This window comes from Triticum dicoccoides, chromosome 5A (assembly GCF_002162155.2).
Source record: "Triticum dicoccoides isolate Atlit2015 ecotype Zavitan chromosome 5A, WEW_v2.0, whole genome shotgun sequence".
Taxonomy (NCBI): Eukaryota; Viridiplantae; Streptophyta; class Magnoliopsida; order Poales; family Poaceae; genus Triticum; species Triticum dicoccoides.
In genome coordinates, this window is record NC_041388.1 from 517,084,590 (window position 1) to 517,103,006 (window position 18,417).

The 18,417-nt window shown below is 46.2% G+C and overlaps 1 pseudogene; it reads left to right on the forward strand.

The window, feature by feature from the left end:
- Positions 1-4,493: 4,493 nt before the first annotated feature.
- Positions 4,494-6,849, forward strand: LOC119302482 (annotated as a pseudogene).
- The last annotated feature ends 11,568 nt before the right edge of the window (positions 6,850-18,417 follow it).

The following is an 18,417-nucleotide window of genomic DNA, read 5'->3' on the forward strand; positions in this document are numbered from 1 at the left end:
CGCCATGGTGGGGGCGAGGAAGTTATCCTGTGCTTGTATGTTGATGACATACTGATTTTCGGAACAAATCTGAAAGTTATTAAGCAGGTCAAGGATTTCCTATCTCGTTGTTCTGAGATGAAGGATTTAGGAGTGGCTGATGTCATTCTGAACATCAAGTTGTTGAGAGACGATGATGGTGGGATTACTTTGCTTCAATCTCACTATGTGGAAAAGATCTTGAGTCGCTTTGGCTATAGTGACTGCAAGCCCTCTCCAACACCATATGATGCTAGTGTGTTACTTCGAAAGAATCGAAGAATTGCTAGAGACCAATTGAAGTATTTTCAGATTATTGGCTCGCTTATGTACTTAGCCAGTGCTACAAGACCCGACATCTCTTTTGCTGTTAGCAAACTGAGTCGGTTTGTTTCAAAACCAGGAGATGTGCATTGGAAAGCTCTAGAAAGAGTTTTGCATTATTTGAAAGGCACTGCAAATTATGGAATTCACTACACCGGGCATCCAAAGGTGCTTGAAGGGTATAGTGACTCAAACTGGATCTCAGATGCTGATGAGATAAAGGCCATGAGCGGTTATGTATTCACTCATGGAGGTGGCGCTGTTTCTTGGAAGTATTGCAAGCAGACCATCTTAACGAGGTCAACAATGGAAGCAGAACTCACAACACTAGATACAGCTACGGTTGAAGCAGATTGGCTTCGCCGGCTCTTGAATGACTTGCCGGTTGTTGAGAAACCTGTACCGGGTGTCCTTATGAACTGCGACAATCAAACTGTGATCACGAAAGTGAGCAGTTCAAAGGATAACATGAAGTCATCAAGACACGTTCAGAGAAGGTTAAAGTCTGTCAGGAAAATGAAAAACTCCGGAGTTATTGCGTTGGATTATACCCAAACGTCTAAAAATCTGGCAGATCCTTTTACTAAGGGTCTATCACGTAATGTGATAGATAATGCATCGAGGGAGATGGGTATGAGACCCACAATATGAGTTGTTCACAGTGGTAACCTATTCTTTGTGATCGGAGATCCCGTGAATTAGATGTGGAAGACAAGCTGTTGGTCAACTGAGAGGAGAGTATCCTTATTATTCACAATACCACTCCATGAAGATGCAATACTCTCCTTATCTGCATGGCAGGTTGATGTATATCTTAATGTGTTCTAAGTGGCTTATTTAAGCAGAGATGTTATCCTGCAGAACATTTTTTGAAGAACACACCTATATGAGTCTGATTGTCAAACGTCGCAATCTATGAGAGTAGGGTTCTCTTTAGTAAACTCATGAAAGGTCACGGAGTATGACGCATAAGCTCCACCCGCGGGGAAGACCCGCGGTAGCCACGTATCGGTCAAGGCTTTATGTGAAGCTAGATTCACAGAAAACTTGCAGTTCAAGGCCCAGTCCACTGTTCAAGTTGCTTACTAGTGTAGCATAGAGTTCTAGGTGGAAGTTCAATTTAACAGTCTTCACTGCAGTACCGTATATAAAACAGTGTTTTGGAACCAAAGGCAAATTTTGTGTGCCTCTGGGATCTGGTGGGGGATTGCTGGAATTTTGTCTATTTTGGGCCTAGCCCAATAGCAGTTTCAGAAATTCCTAATAAATCCTAGAGGCCCACGCAGCCCATTTGTGCAATGGCAAGAGGTGGAACAAAAGTTTAGTCCCACATTGCTAGTTTAGAGAAAGTTGGACCTCTTTATAAGGGAGGTTCTTTCCCCACATGTATGAGCATGAGAACAAGAGAGACATCCACGCGCGCTCCTCCTCCGCCGCCCGCCTCGCCACGCCTCGCCTCGCCTCGTCACGACGCGCCGCGGTTTGCGGGAATGAGCCGAGCCGATGTCTAAATTTTTGCCACGCACGACGGGTATACGAAAGGCCACGTGGGAGTTGAAACGTTTTCTGTAGTGGACACTGAATTCGAACGGCGCGCCTCTTCGGCCGCTGCCTATTCGCTTCGTCTCCCTTCGTTGCTTCACCTCTCGTCGCAGCCTCTTCGTGTCCTTCTCCTGTGCCTATATAAGAGAGGTCGCTCCTCTCCAGAGAGACACACCAGAAGATCCCCTTCCTCTCGCCACAAAGTTCCTGAGCACTGCGCTGCTACGATCTTCCCCATCCCGGCTTGCGGCGTGCACCGCAGGTCGGGACAGTAGGCCTCCGAAACCGCACCTTTTGAGTCCTATACGGGAGAAGGGTGATAAGGTTTTTGGGGAGCGCTCAGCGCGACTACTGGCTGCTTCATCACGGACGATCCGGTCGCCGATGACGACTTCCCCGATGACGACTTCTTCCCCGACGTCCACGACCTCCTCCACGACATGGCAGGCGAGGACACCGACCCCAAGTCCAGCACTTCTGCTGCTGCTGTCCCGTACGTGTTCTTGTCTTTCCTGTTAAAGGTTCTGCCACAGTTCCTTGTTCTAGTCCTTGTCCTACACATGTTAGGTTCTACTTCATATATGCTACTTGCTATTCTGTCTGCTTTAGATATGATAGGCTATGGTTCATATATACAGAAGTTATTTTCCTTCTCTCTGTCAGAACGCATGACTTGTTTTATCTCTACTATATTAGTCATGCTTTATCTAGTATTTCTGTTAATAAAATCATTCGGTAAATTGCTCTTATTTCCAACACAACTGATAAAAGATTTTTGTGGAATATGTAGGAATCAATATGGACATCTAGGTCCCGCTATTGGTTATTGACCGGAGAGGTGTCTTGGTCATGACTACATGATTCCCGAACCCGCAGGGTCGCACGCTTAACGTTCGTTGACGCTAGAGTAGTATTGGGATATTTGATGATTGGTAACCGAATGTTGTTCGGAGGTAAAGATTTATATATGAAAAATCATATTTTGGGTTCTGGAAAGAGATGAAGTTTTTTCGGTATTGTACCGTGAAGTTTCTAGAAGGTTCCGGAGGATTCAGGAGGGGTCCGGAAGTCCACAAGTGGGTCCACCACAACCCAAGGGCTGCCATGGGTCAAGGGAAGGCGCCCTGGCCTTATTGGGTTAGGCGCACCAAGTCCTCAAAAGCCCATGTGGCTAGGGAAGGGAAAAAAAGAGGAGTCCTAATAGGAATATATAGGATTGGACTTGGAGTTCAAGTCCTCTCCCCCTTGGTTGTGCCCTAGGGCTTGAAGGGGTTGTTCCCCACGCACCTCCACCTATATATAGAGGGGAGGGGACGCCCCAAGAGGACACACCAAGTCCTTGGCGCCCTCTCTCTCTCTCTCCCTCTCGTTATTCCGTAGTTCCTCCGTCCTCGTTCTAGTAGCGCTTGACGAAGCCCTGCTGAACTAGCTCCACCACCACCATCACCACCACGCCGTCATGCTGGTTGTGATCCCATCTACTTCTCCGCCTTCTTTAGCTGGATCAAGGAGGAGGAGACGTCATCGAGCCGCATGTGTGCTAAACTCGGTGGTGCCGTTCGTCCGGCATTAGATCGGTTGGATCATGATCGGATCGCGAAGAGTACAACTAAATCAACCGTGTTGTATACACTTCCGCTTTCGGTCTACAAGGATATGTAGACACACTCTCCCCTCTCGTTGCTATGCTTCTCCTAGATAGATCTTGGATGTTCGTAGATTTTTTTTGATTCTTATGCCTCCTTTCCCATCGGAATATTTGTTATATACTCATCTTGGAGCCTACTTGCATCCCTTCTCATCTTAAGTACTCCCTCCGTTCCAAATTAGTTGACTTGGATTTATCTAGATACGGATGTATCTAACACTAAAACATGCCTAGGTATATCCGTATCTAGACAAATCTGAGTCAACTAATTTGGAACGGAGGGAGTATGAATATGTTATCTTCTAAGGGGGTAATTTGCCTATTCACAGATAATCTCGGGGTTCGTATGAGGCTCATATAAACATCACCGCAGGACACCAATGTCGCGACATGCCGCAACATCACAGCAAGCTCAGGCAGAGGTGAAATGCTCGCGAGTCGGCACAATAGACTGCATACAAGATAGAAAGAGCAGGGTTAACCCATGAGTGAAGAGGACACACGCACTCATGCCTTGGACATGAAGAGCGGCGTGGCGAGACACGCGTCTTACTCATGCTTTTTTTTTGAACATAGTATAGATGTATAAGTGCTTATATAAACGCGCATACACCCATCTTTGTGAACGCACACACGCACACACCATCCCTATAAGAACCTCCGGGACACCGAGGCGGCATATCATCTTGAGATTTACGAAGTCATCGTAGGCATCTCGTCATCGATAAAAACGTCTTCTTCCACTGAATACACATCGCTGAAAATTCTGAAATAAACCTAAAATAATGCGAGCATCGGGATTTAAACTTTGATGGGCTAAAATACTCATGTCCAACGACCAGCGTAGGCCTCACAAGTTCGGCCCGCTCACGAGCCGCACACGCATGCATCTCCTGCGGTGCGGTCCCCTCGTCCCCGCGCCCCACGCATTAAGCGCGCGCGGCCGCTCCCCGGCCACACACCCGCTCGATCCGCCACACACAAAACGCACCCGCCCGAACGCGTGGTTCATAGTATCTAGACTACTGCAGATCACCAACTCATCGGCGCGTCCGAGGAAGGAGGCAATGGCGGCGGCGGCGGCGGCGGAGGTGAGCAACAAGAGGGTGATCCTGAAGCGCCACGTGACGGGGTTCCCCACCGAGGAGGACATGAAGCTCGTCCCGGCGACGGCGCGCCTGGCCGTGCCGCCCGGCTCGGCCGCCGTGGTGGTCAAGAACCTCTACCTCTCCTGCGACCCCTACCTGCGCACCCGGATGTCCCGGCACGAGGAGCCCAGCTACGTCCCGGACTTCGTCCCGGGGGAGGTACTACCGAATTTCTTTTTAACCTAGCATCAAACTTGGCCCCGTGTCGAAATTCAGTCCCCTTGGCAGTACAGATCTACAGTTGGTTCTCGGATTCCAGTGTTAGTATGTCAGAGAAATTCTTCCAGATAACTGTACTGCAGTCTACTGGCGGCTGTTTCTTCAGCTCATATTATACTTTATGATTCATTCATGCATGGCTCAATTGTTGGATCTGTAGCATGTGGTTCGCATGAGAAGAGTTTAACATAATCCCTCTGTTATCAGTGTATACCTTTCTGTTTCACGGAACAAGTTTTTTTCTTTAAAGCTCTGCAATATGGTCAGCAGTTCTGTACATGGATTCAGCCTTTCTTTTTACTGATTTTTTTTACCCACCAGAAAGCTTGACAATTTTGGTGCCTCCTTGAATCGATCCCACCAGGTTTTAACCACTTTGGGCGTAAGCAAGGTGGTGGAATCCGGGCACCAGGATTACAAGCCCGGCGATCTGGTGTGGGGAATGACAGGATGTGAAGAGTACACTTTGATCACTGGGGAATGACAGGATGTGAAGAGTACACTTTGATCACTAATCTGGAGTCGCATTTCAAGATCAACCATCCTGAATTGCCGCTGTCATACTACACAGGAGTACTTGGTGAGTTCACTTTTATTCGTCACAAGTTAACCAGGTCTGGTTGTCATTACAGTAATTCACTTTGATCATGAAACCGGAAAGTTGTGGTTTAATTTCTTCGTAGACCTTAGTCTGGTATTACTGCCTATGCTAGTATTTTCTCTGACTGCTAGAAACTTCATAATTCAGGCATGTATATACTGGCTAGTATATAATCAAATGTAACTTGGCTGATATACTGGCTAGTATTTTCTCTGACTGCTAGAAACTTCATAATTCAGGCATGCCTTGCCTTACTGCCTATGCTGGATTTTTTGACGTGGCCAAGCCAAAGAAGGGCGACTATGTCTTCGTGTCAGCAGCGTCAGGTGCCGTCGGACAGCTTGTCGGGCAGCTTGCCAAGATCTCTGGCTGCTATGTGGTTGGTAGTGCCGGTTCTGATGAGAAGGTTTGTGCGTACTCATTTGGGCACATCCCCAGACAACGAGCAGTTTTGTTCATACTGATTTAGTTTTGTCACTGCTGTTGGCAAAGCTTTCTATTTTGATGAGATAAATTTGCCTTCTGCTCAGGTCAACCTCCTAAAAACAAAGTTTGGGTTTGACGATGCCTTCAACTACAAGAAGGAGCAGGACCTGAACGCCACACTGAAGAGGTTAATTGCAGGCCCCTTCCCTACCATACTCTTGCGTTCTTCCAACTTCCAATGAAGAATGAACAGGGCCAGTTAATCAACAGTTCTGCGTGCCATGATACTTGCTTTCAGGTGCTTCCCGGAGGGCATCGACATCTACTTCGAGAATGTGGGTGGCGCGATGCTGGACGCGGTGCTTCTCAACATGAGGCTGCACGGGCGGGTATCGGTGTGCGGGATGATCTCGCAGTACAACCTGGAGCAGCTCGAGGGCGTGCGCAACCTGTTCTGCATCGTCGCCAAGCGCATCCGCATGGAGGGGTTCATCGTGATGGATCACTACAGCAACTACAGAAAGTTCGAAGAGGAGATGGCCGGTTACCTCAAGGAGGGGAAGATCAACTACGTGGAGGACGTCACTGAGGGGATCGAGAGCTTCCCAACGGCGCTCATCGGGCTCTTCTACGGGCGCAATGTCGGAAAGCAGCTGGTGGCCGTCGCACGGGAGTGACGTCACATGTCAGGAGCCCCGAGCCCTCCTGAACCGAGAAGCACAGATGTGCGTTCACAGACCAGAATTCAGATATATATAGAGAGGTACTCAGTCCGGTTTGCCGGATTCTACATGCTTTGAGCCAGTGTTTGGAGAAAGTTGGAGAAAACAGGATCCTACTTAAGTGAACCAAGAAGTTGGAATGAACTATTGTATAATCTTTACCAGTATTTAAAAAGGGCAGTTGATGCTGCTCATCCTGCACTCTGGCCGCAGCCCAGCAAAGTGCTAGTTTAGGTGATGCATTATAACGCACGCAAAATTTGGATTACAAAAAGAGTACAAGTTCTTCATCTGCACCGGCCAATGTTCACAGGGAAATCAATGACCATGACTTGTGGGGCCAGGTTAGCTACTGAAGAGAACATTTCGGCCCTCTTTGATTCGCAGGAATTTCAAAACGCAGAACAGGAAAAATACATAATCGGGATGACATGCCCACTCGATTTCTATAGGATTAGCAAACCGCAGGAATTTGCAGATAGTGCTTGATGGCACACAAAAATCAAAGAAATTGTAAAAGAGACATTGGAGTGGATGCTAGATTTCATATGGAATATAGATGTAGTACAAACAATTTTATAGGAAAGAATCCTATAATGTCCAATCCTACGAATCGAACGACCAACATAGAAAGAATTCCTACGGATTTTAGAACATTCAAAAGCCCTATGAGATTCCTCTGAATCAAAGAAGCCCTTAACTTGAAATTACACATAGAACATTCGGTAATTTATGATAACAGGCCATCTAGAGCTCAAACAACATGGCGTTGGCTAGAGGGCTCCACAACAGTAAACTTTACTTTAGAGTGAACAATTCCCTCAATGTATGTTCTGATTGTGACGCGCGCTTTACGAGCTTCCACGATAGTATCCCTCCTGATGGGGAAGCGTTTCCAAATCTGCGGACTCTTCCGGGTGGAGTATTTCCTTCTGAGGTGTCCAATGTAAGATACCGAAGCGACATTGTACTCTCGAGAATATGACATGTTAGCTCAACCAAGTTCCTCCAAGAGGAGAACCCTTATCATGTTGGTGCTCGGGCATCTTCTGTTGGAATTATTGGGCCTAGCCCATATAATAATTCATATTATCTGCTAATAATTCAAGGTAAATCCCAGAGGCCCATGTGGCCCACTCATGCATGACAAGGTGGTGTGGAAAATTGACCTACGCCATGTGTATGTGCAGTCTTAGAGGGTGTTTGTTTCCAGGGACTTATTGGTTTAGGGACTTAAAAAAGTCCCTATAAGTCCCATCTAAACCAAACAGGAAGGACTTATAGGGATTTAAAGTGGGCATTTGAGACTTATGAAATAAGACTTTTAAGGAGGGACTTATAGGGACTTAGGGCATCTCCAGCCGTTGGCCCCTCAGGGGGCGTCTAAAAGCGCCGCCTGGGGGTGAGCCGGCGCAAAAAATGGCCCTGGGGCGAGTCGGTCCCCAGCCGTCGGCCCCCAGGGCCGCCCCCAGGCGCGTATTAAAAAACAAAAAAAAGAACGTTCGACGAAGTTATGATAAAAACTAGTTAAATTTCGGCCAAACATGGCAAATTTCGGCGAAATTTGTCCAAACATTACATTAACCTAATCTAAAAAGAAGAAAGGGACTGAAGTCGTCGCCGCCGTCGCCGCCATCGTCGTCATCGGCCTTCTCCTCCTTGACGCGGGTGCCCCTGCTGGACCGCTGCCCGGCGTCGCCATGGCGAACAGGCGGCGGCGCGTCGTCGTCGTTGTCGCTGTCGCATAAGACGACGACCCCGCCTTCCTCGCGGCCGCGTCGGCGCTCCTCGAAGCGGCGTAGGGCGGCGCACTGGCGCTCCTTCTCCTTCTCCCGGCGCGCCTTCTCCATCGCAATGGAGTCCTGGGGCGCCCATTCGAGGGCCGCGTCGTCGTCGTCGAACTCCGCCTTCACCGGCGCCAGCCCCGGCTCCGTCTTCACCGGCGCCAGCCCCGGCTCCGTCTTTGGCTTGACGAAGCGCGGAGGAGCCGATGAGGAGGAGGCGCGCCGGCCGCCCTCGTTGATGACGATGCCGGCGCTGCGAGTGCGCCGGCCGAGCGGCGTCTCCGCCGCGGGCTCGGCCTTGACGCCGAGCAGCGCCGGAGAGCCGGAGGAGTGTGAAGAAGAGCGTGATGAGGAGGAAGAAGAGGAGGCGCCGAACCTCCTTGGCGCCCATGGCCCGACGCATCGGTGCTGCGCCGGGGCAGCCACCCTCGCCGGGGGGTACGCCAACGGCGGGTCGTTGCCGCCCTCGAGGTACGTGAGCACGCCCTCGAGTGTGCGGCCGGGGACGCCCCACCAGAGGTGGCGCCCCTCGCTGTTCTGCCGGCCGCCGACCACCGGCGCGCCGTTGGTGGACGCCAAGCACTGCTGCTGGCGGCGCTCGAAATACGCCGCCCAGGCCGCGTGGTTGTCGGCGGCGTACTGGGGGAAGGAGAGTTGGGCGTCGGTGAGGGACGCGGGCACGATCTCGACCTCCTCGGCGAAGTACTTCAGCTTCGCCACGGCGTCGGGCAACGGGGGAATGGGCACTCCCCCGGCGCTGAGTCTCCACCCCGTTGGCCCGGCGTGCATGTCCGGCGGCGCCGGGATGTTTGCCTGGAACAGGAGCCAGGACTCCTGTTCGCAGAGCGAACGACGGCCGAAGCCGTTGGCCGCCGCCTCGTCTCCGGGGAAGCGTTCCGCCATGGCGACGGCGGGGCTGGGCGGGCTCGGGAGAGGTAGAGGGAGGGGCTGGGCGGCGGCGCTCGGGAGAGGCAGGAAGAGGGAGGGGCTGGACGGCAGCGAGGGGCGGGGCTGGTGTGGGCACAGGCGAGTGGAGGCCGCCGGCTTTTATAGCCGGGCCGCGCCCGTGTGTACGCGTGCGAGGGAGGGGAGGCATCGGCGCGCCGTCCCGTGACGCGCCGCCCGTGAGGAATCAATGGCAAGGCTGACCGGCGGCAACCTTGCCATTGATTCCCCGCGGGAACCAAGGCCGTTGGGGGAAGACGAGGCACCGAGTCACTGACGCGGCTGGCCCGCATCTTTTTCGCGCCAAAACAGCTCGCCCCGGCGCCCCCGGGCGCCCCCCAGCGCGCCGGGTTCGGCCTGGGTCCGCCGGCGCTGTTTTCGGCCCAAGCCGGCGAAAAACGGGCTCCTGGGGGCGCGACTGGGCCGTTTTTTCGGCGCCGGCGCGAAAAAATCGCCTGGGGAGGCCTTCCTGGGGGCGCGGCTCGAGATGCCCTTATAGTTATAATATGGTCTTTTAGTCCATGTTAAGTCCCAGGAACCAAACAGGTAGGGACTTTTTAGGGACTTGAGACTTATAAGTTGGGACTAAAAAAAGTCCTAAGACTTATGAACCAAACATGGCCTTATTTTTGTCATGCAAAGAAGTTGAAATGGTTGACGCATAAATGGGAGAAGAAACTGAACGCTTCATGGGATTGTTGGTGCGCTTGTTTCTTCTCTCCTTAATAGTGTTTAGTGCGTCCGCTTAATGGTGTTTATTGCTCCCGTTTCTCTTCTACTAATGAGGGGTCAATTTCAGCTCTTCTCACCTATATAAGAGGTTGCTCCTCTAAAGGCAAGATGCACAACTCTTCGTCTCATTCCAAAGCTTTGTGCCGCCTATCTCTTTCCCATCTTGCTTCCCAGCATGCACCGAAGTGTGAGACAGTAGGCCTCCGAAACCCCGCCTCTTGTGATCCGGTATGGGAGAGGGGAGATTAAGTTTTTTGGAGAGTGCTTCCGCACGGCTGTTGGATCTTAGTTCATCGTGGCTGCAAACTATAACATCCCCTACGACGAGTTCCCCAAAGACGTCTTCTTCCCCGATGTCGACGACCTCTTCGAAGACATGACGAATGTCACGTCTACATCTTTTGCTGCTGTTCCGTACGTCATCTTATCCTCTCTATTAGGGCTAGCATTTGGTTTACTACTACTAGTGATCGACATGGATATGTTTCTTGTCGCTTAATTATGATCTCAATTACATGATTTGTTTCAACAATCAGTTGCATGTCTCAATTATTCTCTCTATCATGTTGATCATGTTTTACCTATTGTTTTTCTGGATTAAACTTAATGAAAAAATGTCTAATTATTCAACAATCCAAAAACCTAAAATGTGTAGGCAATTTTCTCCTAGTGCTTTTGCTACAAATCTCAAGCCCGTGTGGTTTGAGGGAGTGAACTATAAGAGGTGGCGTGTGAGGGCACTTCTTTGGCTTACCACCATGAACTGTTTTCATGCCTCTTTGCATGCCAGAGGGAGAGCTGACTGCTGAGTAGGAGCAATGTTTCCATGCTACAGACACCCTCTTCAGAGGTGCTGCTTTGATTGTTCTTGGCGACAAGATTGCCCATCCATTCATGACCATCATGGTCGGTAAGGATATGTGGGATGCGCTCGAGGCCAAGTTTGGGGTCGCGGACGCAGGAAGTGAGTTGTATATCATGGAACAGTAGCATGACTACAAGATGACTGATGAGCGCTCCGTTGTTGAGCAGTCTCATGAGATTCAATCGCTCACTAAAGAACTTGAGCATCTCAATTGTGTGTTATCGGACAAATTCATTGCCGGAGGCATCATTACCAAGATTCCACCTTTGTGGAAGAAATTTGCTACCTCTCTCGAGCACAAGAGGCAAGAGTTTACTGTTGTCAATCTTATTGGCACTCTTGATGTGGAAGAGAAGGTGAGGGAAAAAGACACACGTGCTCGTTTCCATGAAGGGAATTCTAGTGCCAATTTGGTACAGAAGAAAAAATTTCCAGCCCCACAAACCCAAGAACAAAAACAACTATATGAGCAAAGGAAAGTGTGACGGCAAGAACAAAGTCCAACAGCCTGCCAACTTCAAGAATAAGAAGGAGACCTATAAGAAGAAAGGAAAATGCCATGTATGTGGCAGTGAGAATCATTAGGCTTCATCCAGCAATGACTGCTGGGACATGCATCAAAATGAAAACAACGACAAGACCTCCAATGTTGTTATTGGCGAAGATGAGATGAAATATGTTGGGTATGGTAAATTTCTTACCGTTCTTTCACTATGTCATTCTCTCGATTGGTGGATTGACACCATTGCCAATATGCATGTGTGTTCCGACATCAACATGTTTTCTTCTTATCAGGTCGCAAGAACTACACCAGTGCTGATGGGGAATGTGTCTCATGCTTCTGTTCATGGTGTTGGTACAGTCGATCTGAAGTTTACTTCGGGGATCGTGCGACTAAAGAATGTGCAGCATGTCCCTTCTATAAATAAAAATCTTGTCAGCGACTCTCGTTTGTGTCGAGATGGCTATAAGTTAGTGTTTGAGTCCTATAAGGTTGTAGTGTCCATGTGTGGACAATTTGTTGGAAAGGGCTATGAGAGGGGAGGCTTGTTCCACTTATCTTTGTCAGACTTTTGCACTAAAGTTATTAATCATGTTTGTGAAACTGAATCAAATGTTTGGCATTCATGACTTTGTCATATAAACTTTGGTTGCATGACGTGGATAGCGAATTTGAGTTTAATCCTGATATTCGCAATTTTCAAAGGTTCTAAGTGCCAAGTGTGTGTGCAAGCAAAGCAACCTTGCAAGTCTAATATGACTGCTGAAGCGAGGGATTTTGCACCACTTGAACTCATACATCCAAATCTTTGCGAGATGAATGGTGTGTTGACAAAATGTGGAAAAGGATATTTTATGACTCCGATCAATGGCTCTCCTAGATATTGCATGATATATATGTTGAAAACAAAAGATGATGCTTTGCACTACTTTAAAATCTATAAAGCCGAAACAGAGAATCAATTCGATTGAAAGATCAAAAGGCTTAGATCGGATCGCGGTGGAGAGTATTTTTTTTCAATGAGTTTAATTTATTCTTCAAGGAACATGGTATAATCCATGAGAGTACGCCTCCCTATTCTCCCCAGTCAAATAGGGTTGTCATACGAAAACGAAAGAACCGCACTCTAACTAATTTGGTTAACGCCATGTTAGACACAACGGGACTTTCCAAAGAATGGTGGGGGGAGGCTTTAATGACTGCAAGTCATGTCCTAAACAGAGTTCCCATGTAGAATAAAGAGATTACCCCATTTGAGGAATGGGAAAGGAAAATACTTAAGCTCTCCTACTTACGAACTTTGCATTGTTTTTGGCTAAAGTCGACATTGATGGTGTCCTGGACTAGGGGGTACCAACCTATACGATCCACAGTCCATGGGCCGAGCTCTGGTCCCACCGATCATTACAAGGAAGGACTCCAGAAGCTCCGAACCTCAGCGTAATCAAGACGGACACCTCCAAAGACTTGGTGTGCAATCCAAGGTTAGCTCAATAACCAGCCTAATGGCAACCGGCCATTTGTGTAACCTAGGTACCCCCGGTGCATACATAAGCCGTGGGGTTTAGTCTTTAGAGGCATGATTACCAGCCTTAGGGTTTAGAACACAATAATACAATCTCGAGGTAGATTGCACCCTGTACTTGATACGTCTCCGTCGTATCTATAATTTTTGATTGTTCCATGCCAATATTATTTAACTTTCATATACTTTTGGCAACTTTTTATACTATTTTTGGGACTAACATATTGATCTAGTGCCTAGTGCCAGTTCCTGTTTGTTGCATGTTTTTTGTTTCGCAGAATATCCATATCAAACGGAGTCCAAACGTTATAAAAACTAACGGAGATTTTTTTGGAATATATATGATTTTTGGGAAGAAAAATCCACGCGAGACGATGCCCAAGGGGGCCACAAGGCAGGGGGGCGCGCCCCAGGGAGGCAGGCGCGCCCCTGACCCTCGTGGCCACCCTGTAAGGCGGTTGATGCCCTTCTTTCGCCGCAAGAAAGCTAATATCTGGATAGAGATCGTGTTAAAATTTCAGCCCAATCAGAGTTACGGATCTCCGGGAATATAAGAAACGGTGAAAGGGTAGAATCTGAGAAGGCAGAAACAGAGAGAGACAGAGAGACAGATCCAATCTCGCAGGGGCTCTCGGCCCTCCCACGCCATGGAGGCCATGGACCAGAGGGGAAACCCTTCTCCCATCTAGGGAGGAGGTCAAGGAAGAAGAATAAGGAGGGGGGCTCTCTCCCCCTCGCTTCCGGTGGCACCGGAGTGCCACCGGGGGCCATCATCATCACCGCAATCTTCACCAACGACTTCACCGCCATCATCACCAACTCTCCCCCCTCTATGCAGGGGTGTAACCTCTCTCTTACCCATGTAATCTCTACTTAAACATGGTGCTCAATGCTATATATTATTTCCCAATGATGTATGACTATCCTATGATGTTTGAGTAGATCCGTTTTGTCCCTAATGGTTATTTGATGATCGTGATTGGTTTGAGTTGCATGTTTTATTATTGGTGCTGTCCTATGGTGCTCTCCGTGTCGCGCAAGCGTGAGGGATCCCCGCTATAGGGTGTTGCAATATGTTCATGATTCATTTATAGTGGGTTGCGTGAGTGACTGAAACACAAACCCGAGTAAGGGGGTTGTTGCGTATGGGATAAAGAGGACTTGATGCTTTAATGCTATGGTTGGGTTTTACCTTAATGATCTTTAGTAGTTGCGGATGCTTGCTAGAGTTCCAATCATAAGTGCATATGATCCAAGTAGAGAAAGTATGTTAGCTTATGCCTCTCCCTCATATAAAATTGCAATAATGATTACCGGTCTAGTTATCGATTGCCTAGGGACAAATAACTTTCTCGTAACAACAAGCTCTCTACTAAAACTTACTTAGTTGTGTCTTTATCTAAACATCCCCTACTTTCTATTTACATGCTCTTTATTATTTTGCAAACCTATCCAACAACACTTACAAAGTACTTCTAGTTTCATACTTGTTCTAGGTAAAGCGAACATCAAGCGTGCGTAGAGTTGTATCGGTGGTCGATAGAACTTGAGGGAATATTTGTTCTGCCTTTAGCTCCTCGTTGGGTTCGACACTCTTACTTATCGAAAACTGTTGCGATCTCTATACTTGTGGGTTATCAAGACCTTTTTCTGGTGCCGTTGCCGGGGAGCAATAGCGTGGGGTGAATATTCTCATGTGTGCTTGTTTGCTTTATCATTAAGTAATTTTTATTTGCTGTTCTTAGTTGTTTTCTATCTTTAGTTATGGGTAGGAAACACAAAATACCAAAAAAATAGTTGTACCTACTGAGCCAATGGTTGAAGAACCACTCAAGATCTATCACACTGCTGAAGCTTATTACTTGGATCATCTTCGATCCCTATGTGCTCGTGCTGAAACCCCAACTAGCTTTGTTGAGGGCAAATCGTTAGATGAGCATGCTTGTTATGTGCGACACCGTATATCCGAAAAAGGGAAAATTTTACTGGGTCAAATTCATCGTTTGCAATGCTATGCTTGGAATTTATGCGAAATATATGATATTACTTGTTATTCTGAAAACCCTAAGAAACACCTTCCCTATCAATGTGAGTTTAGTGATAATGGAATCGTATCTTCATATGCTAAGGGTGTTTATAGTTACTATGATGTTCAACAAATTGAAGAATTTGTTGCTTTTAAGGGTGCTTATGAAATTGCTTCTTTGATTGAAAAGTATGATGCTACTCTTTACAAATCTGAAATTTTTGCCATACTTAAATATTGCTATGATAATTATGCTTCTAATGCCTATGTTGAACCATATATTGAGGACTACTCCGCTGTCCAAGAAGAGACTAATATTTTGCAGGAGTCTATGGAAGAAGAAATTGATGAAACTGTGAGCTCATTGGATGAAAAGGATGATGAGGAGAGCAAAGAACAAAAGGAGGAAGAGCGGATTAGCTACCCGTGCCCACCTTCTAATGAGAGTAACTCTTCAACTCATACATTGTTTAATTTCCCTTCGTGCTTACCGAAGGATGATTTCTATGATGACTATTATGATCCCTTTGATTCTCTTGAAATATCCCTTTTTGATGATGCTAGCTATGCTTGTGGCCAAGATGCCAATATGAATTATGCGTATGGAGATGAACTTGCTATAGTTTCTTATGTTAAACATGAGATTGTTGCTATTGCACCCACGCATGATAGTCCTATTATCTTTTTGAATTCTCCCGACTACACTATATCAGAGAAGTTTGCCTTTATTAAAGATTATATTGATGGGTTGCCTTTTACCATTGCACATGATGATTTTGATGAATATAATATGCATGTGCTTGCTATTCCTACTTGCAATTATTATGAGAGAGGAACTATATCTCCTCTCCACCTCTCTATGTTTTCAATATGATAAAATTGCAAGAAACTGCTTATGCTATGCATTGGCCTTTACTATGTGTGCATGAATTGTTCTTTTATGACATGTCGATGCATAGGAAGAGAGTTAGACTTCGTTGTTACATGATATATGTTACTTTGTGCTCACTACTAAATGTTAAATCATTGTTAATTAAAATTGGCTTTGATATACCTTGGGATCCAGGTGGATTCATTACTTGAGCACTATATGCCTAGCTTGATGGCTTTAAAGAAAGCGCTGCCAAGGAGACAACCCGAAAGTTTTAGAGAGTCATTTATTTCTATTGAGTGCTTTTATATAGTTTTAAAACAACAAAAATAAAGAGGGGAACCCAAATTTTTTTCAAAAAGGAAAGTGAAAGTGAGAAAGACAAGCATTGTTGAAGTGGGAGAGCTCCTTGAACTTTGTTCATGCTCATGGCAATTTTGTGAATCTTGATTATAGAAAATTTTCAATAAAAATAATTTTCCCCTTGTAAAATTCCATTTTATTATAAAAATAATGTGCCAAGGTTTGCCTTTAGGATGTTTACATTTGCTTGATGGTTTGTACGGTGCAGGACACAAACTTTGGCTGTAGTGCGCGATTTTACATTTTTTGCTGGAACGTCAAATGGTTCTGATTCTTTTTGCACTGTCTTCCTATACAAATTGTTTATTCTAATTTTGGCAGAATTTTTTAAGTATCATAAGTATGGTGAATGTTCAGATTATTACAGACTGTTCTGTTTTAGACAGATTCTGTTTTTGATGCACAGTTTGCTTGTTTTGATGAAACTATCGATTCATATCAGTGGATTAAGCCATGAAAAAGTTATATTATAGTAGGCACAATGCAAAAACAAAATATGAATTGGTTTGCAACATTACTTAGAGTAGTGATTTGCTTTATTATACTGACGGATCTTACCGAGTTTTCTGTTGAAGTTTTGTGTGGATGAAGTGTTTGATGATCGAGACGGTCTCGATGTGAGAAGAAGGAAGAGAGGCAAGAGCTCAAGCTTGGGGATGCCCTAGGCACCCCAAGTAAATATTCAAGAAGACTCAAGTGTGTAAGCTTGGGGATGCCCCGTAAGGCATCCCCTCTTTCTTCAACAAGTATCGGTATATTTTCGGATCCGTTTCGTTCATGCGATATGTGCAATCTTGGAGCGTCTTTTGCATTTAGTTTTCATTTTTTATTTCTTTTATGCACTATGCTGGTATGATATAGTCCTTGGTTGATTTATAGAATGCTCTATGCACTTCACTTATATCTTTTGAGTATGGCTTTATAGAATGCTTCATGTGCTTCACTTATATCATTTGAAGTTTGGATTGCCTGTTTCTCTTTACATAGAAAACCGCCATTTGTAGAATGATCTTTTGCTTCACTTATATTTGTTAGAGCACGGGCATATACTTTGTAGAAAGAATTGAACTCTCTTGCTGCACTTATATCTATTTAGAGAGATGATAGAAACTGGTCATTCACATGGTTAGTCATAAAATCCTACATAAAACTTGTAGATCATTGAATATGATGTGTTTGATTCCTTGCAATAGTTTTGCGATATAAAGATGGTGATATTAGAGTCATGCTAGTGGGTAGTTGTGGATTGTAGAAATACTTGTGTTGAGATTTGTGATTCCCGTAGCATGCACGTATGGTGAAACATTATGTAACGAAGTCGGAGCATGAGGTATTTATTGATTGTCTTCCTTATGAGTGGCGGTCGGGGACGAGCGATGGTCTTTTCCTACCAATCCATCCCCCTAGGGGCATGCGTAGTAGTACTTTGCTTCGAGGGCTAATAAACTTTTGCAATAAGTATGTGAGTTCTTTATGACAGATGTTGAGTCCATGGATTATACGCACTCTCACTCTTCCACCATTGCTAGCCTCTCTAGTACCGCGCAACTTTCGCCGGTACCATAAACCTACCATATACCTTCCTCAAAACAGCCACCATACCTACCTATTATGGCATTTCCATAGCCATTTCGAGATATATTGCCATGCAACTTCCATCATCATCATATACATGACTTGAGCATCATTGTCATATTGCTTTGCATGATCGTAAGATAGCTAGCATGATGTTTTTCATGGCTTGTCTGTTTTTTGATGTCATGGCTACGCTAGATCATTGCACATCCCAGTACACCACCGGAGGCATTCATATAGAGTCATATCTTTGTTCTAGTATCGAGTTGTAAGTAATTAAAAGTGTGATGACCATCATTATTAGAGCATTGCCCCCCCCCCCAAAAAGAGAGGCCAAAGAAGCCCACAAAAAAAGGAAAAAATAAAAAAAAATAAAAGAAAAGTGGGCAATGTTACTATCCTTTTACCACACTTGTGCTTCAAAGTAGCACCATGTTCTTCATATAGAGAGTCTTTTGAGTTATCACTTTCATATACTCGTGGGAATTTTTATTATAAAACTTGGCTTGTATATTCCAACGACGGGCTTCCTCAAATGCCCTAGGTCTTCATGAGCAAGCAAGTTGGATGCACACCCACTT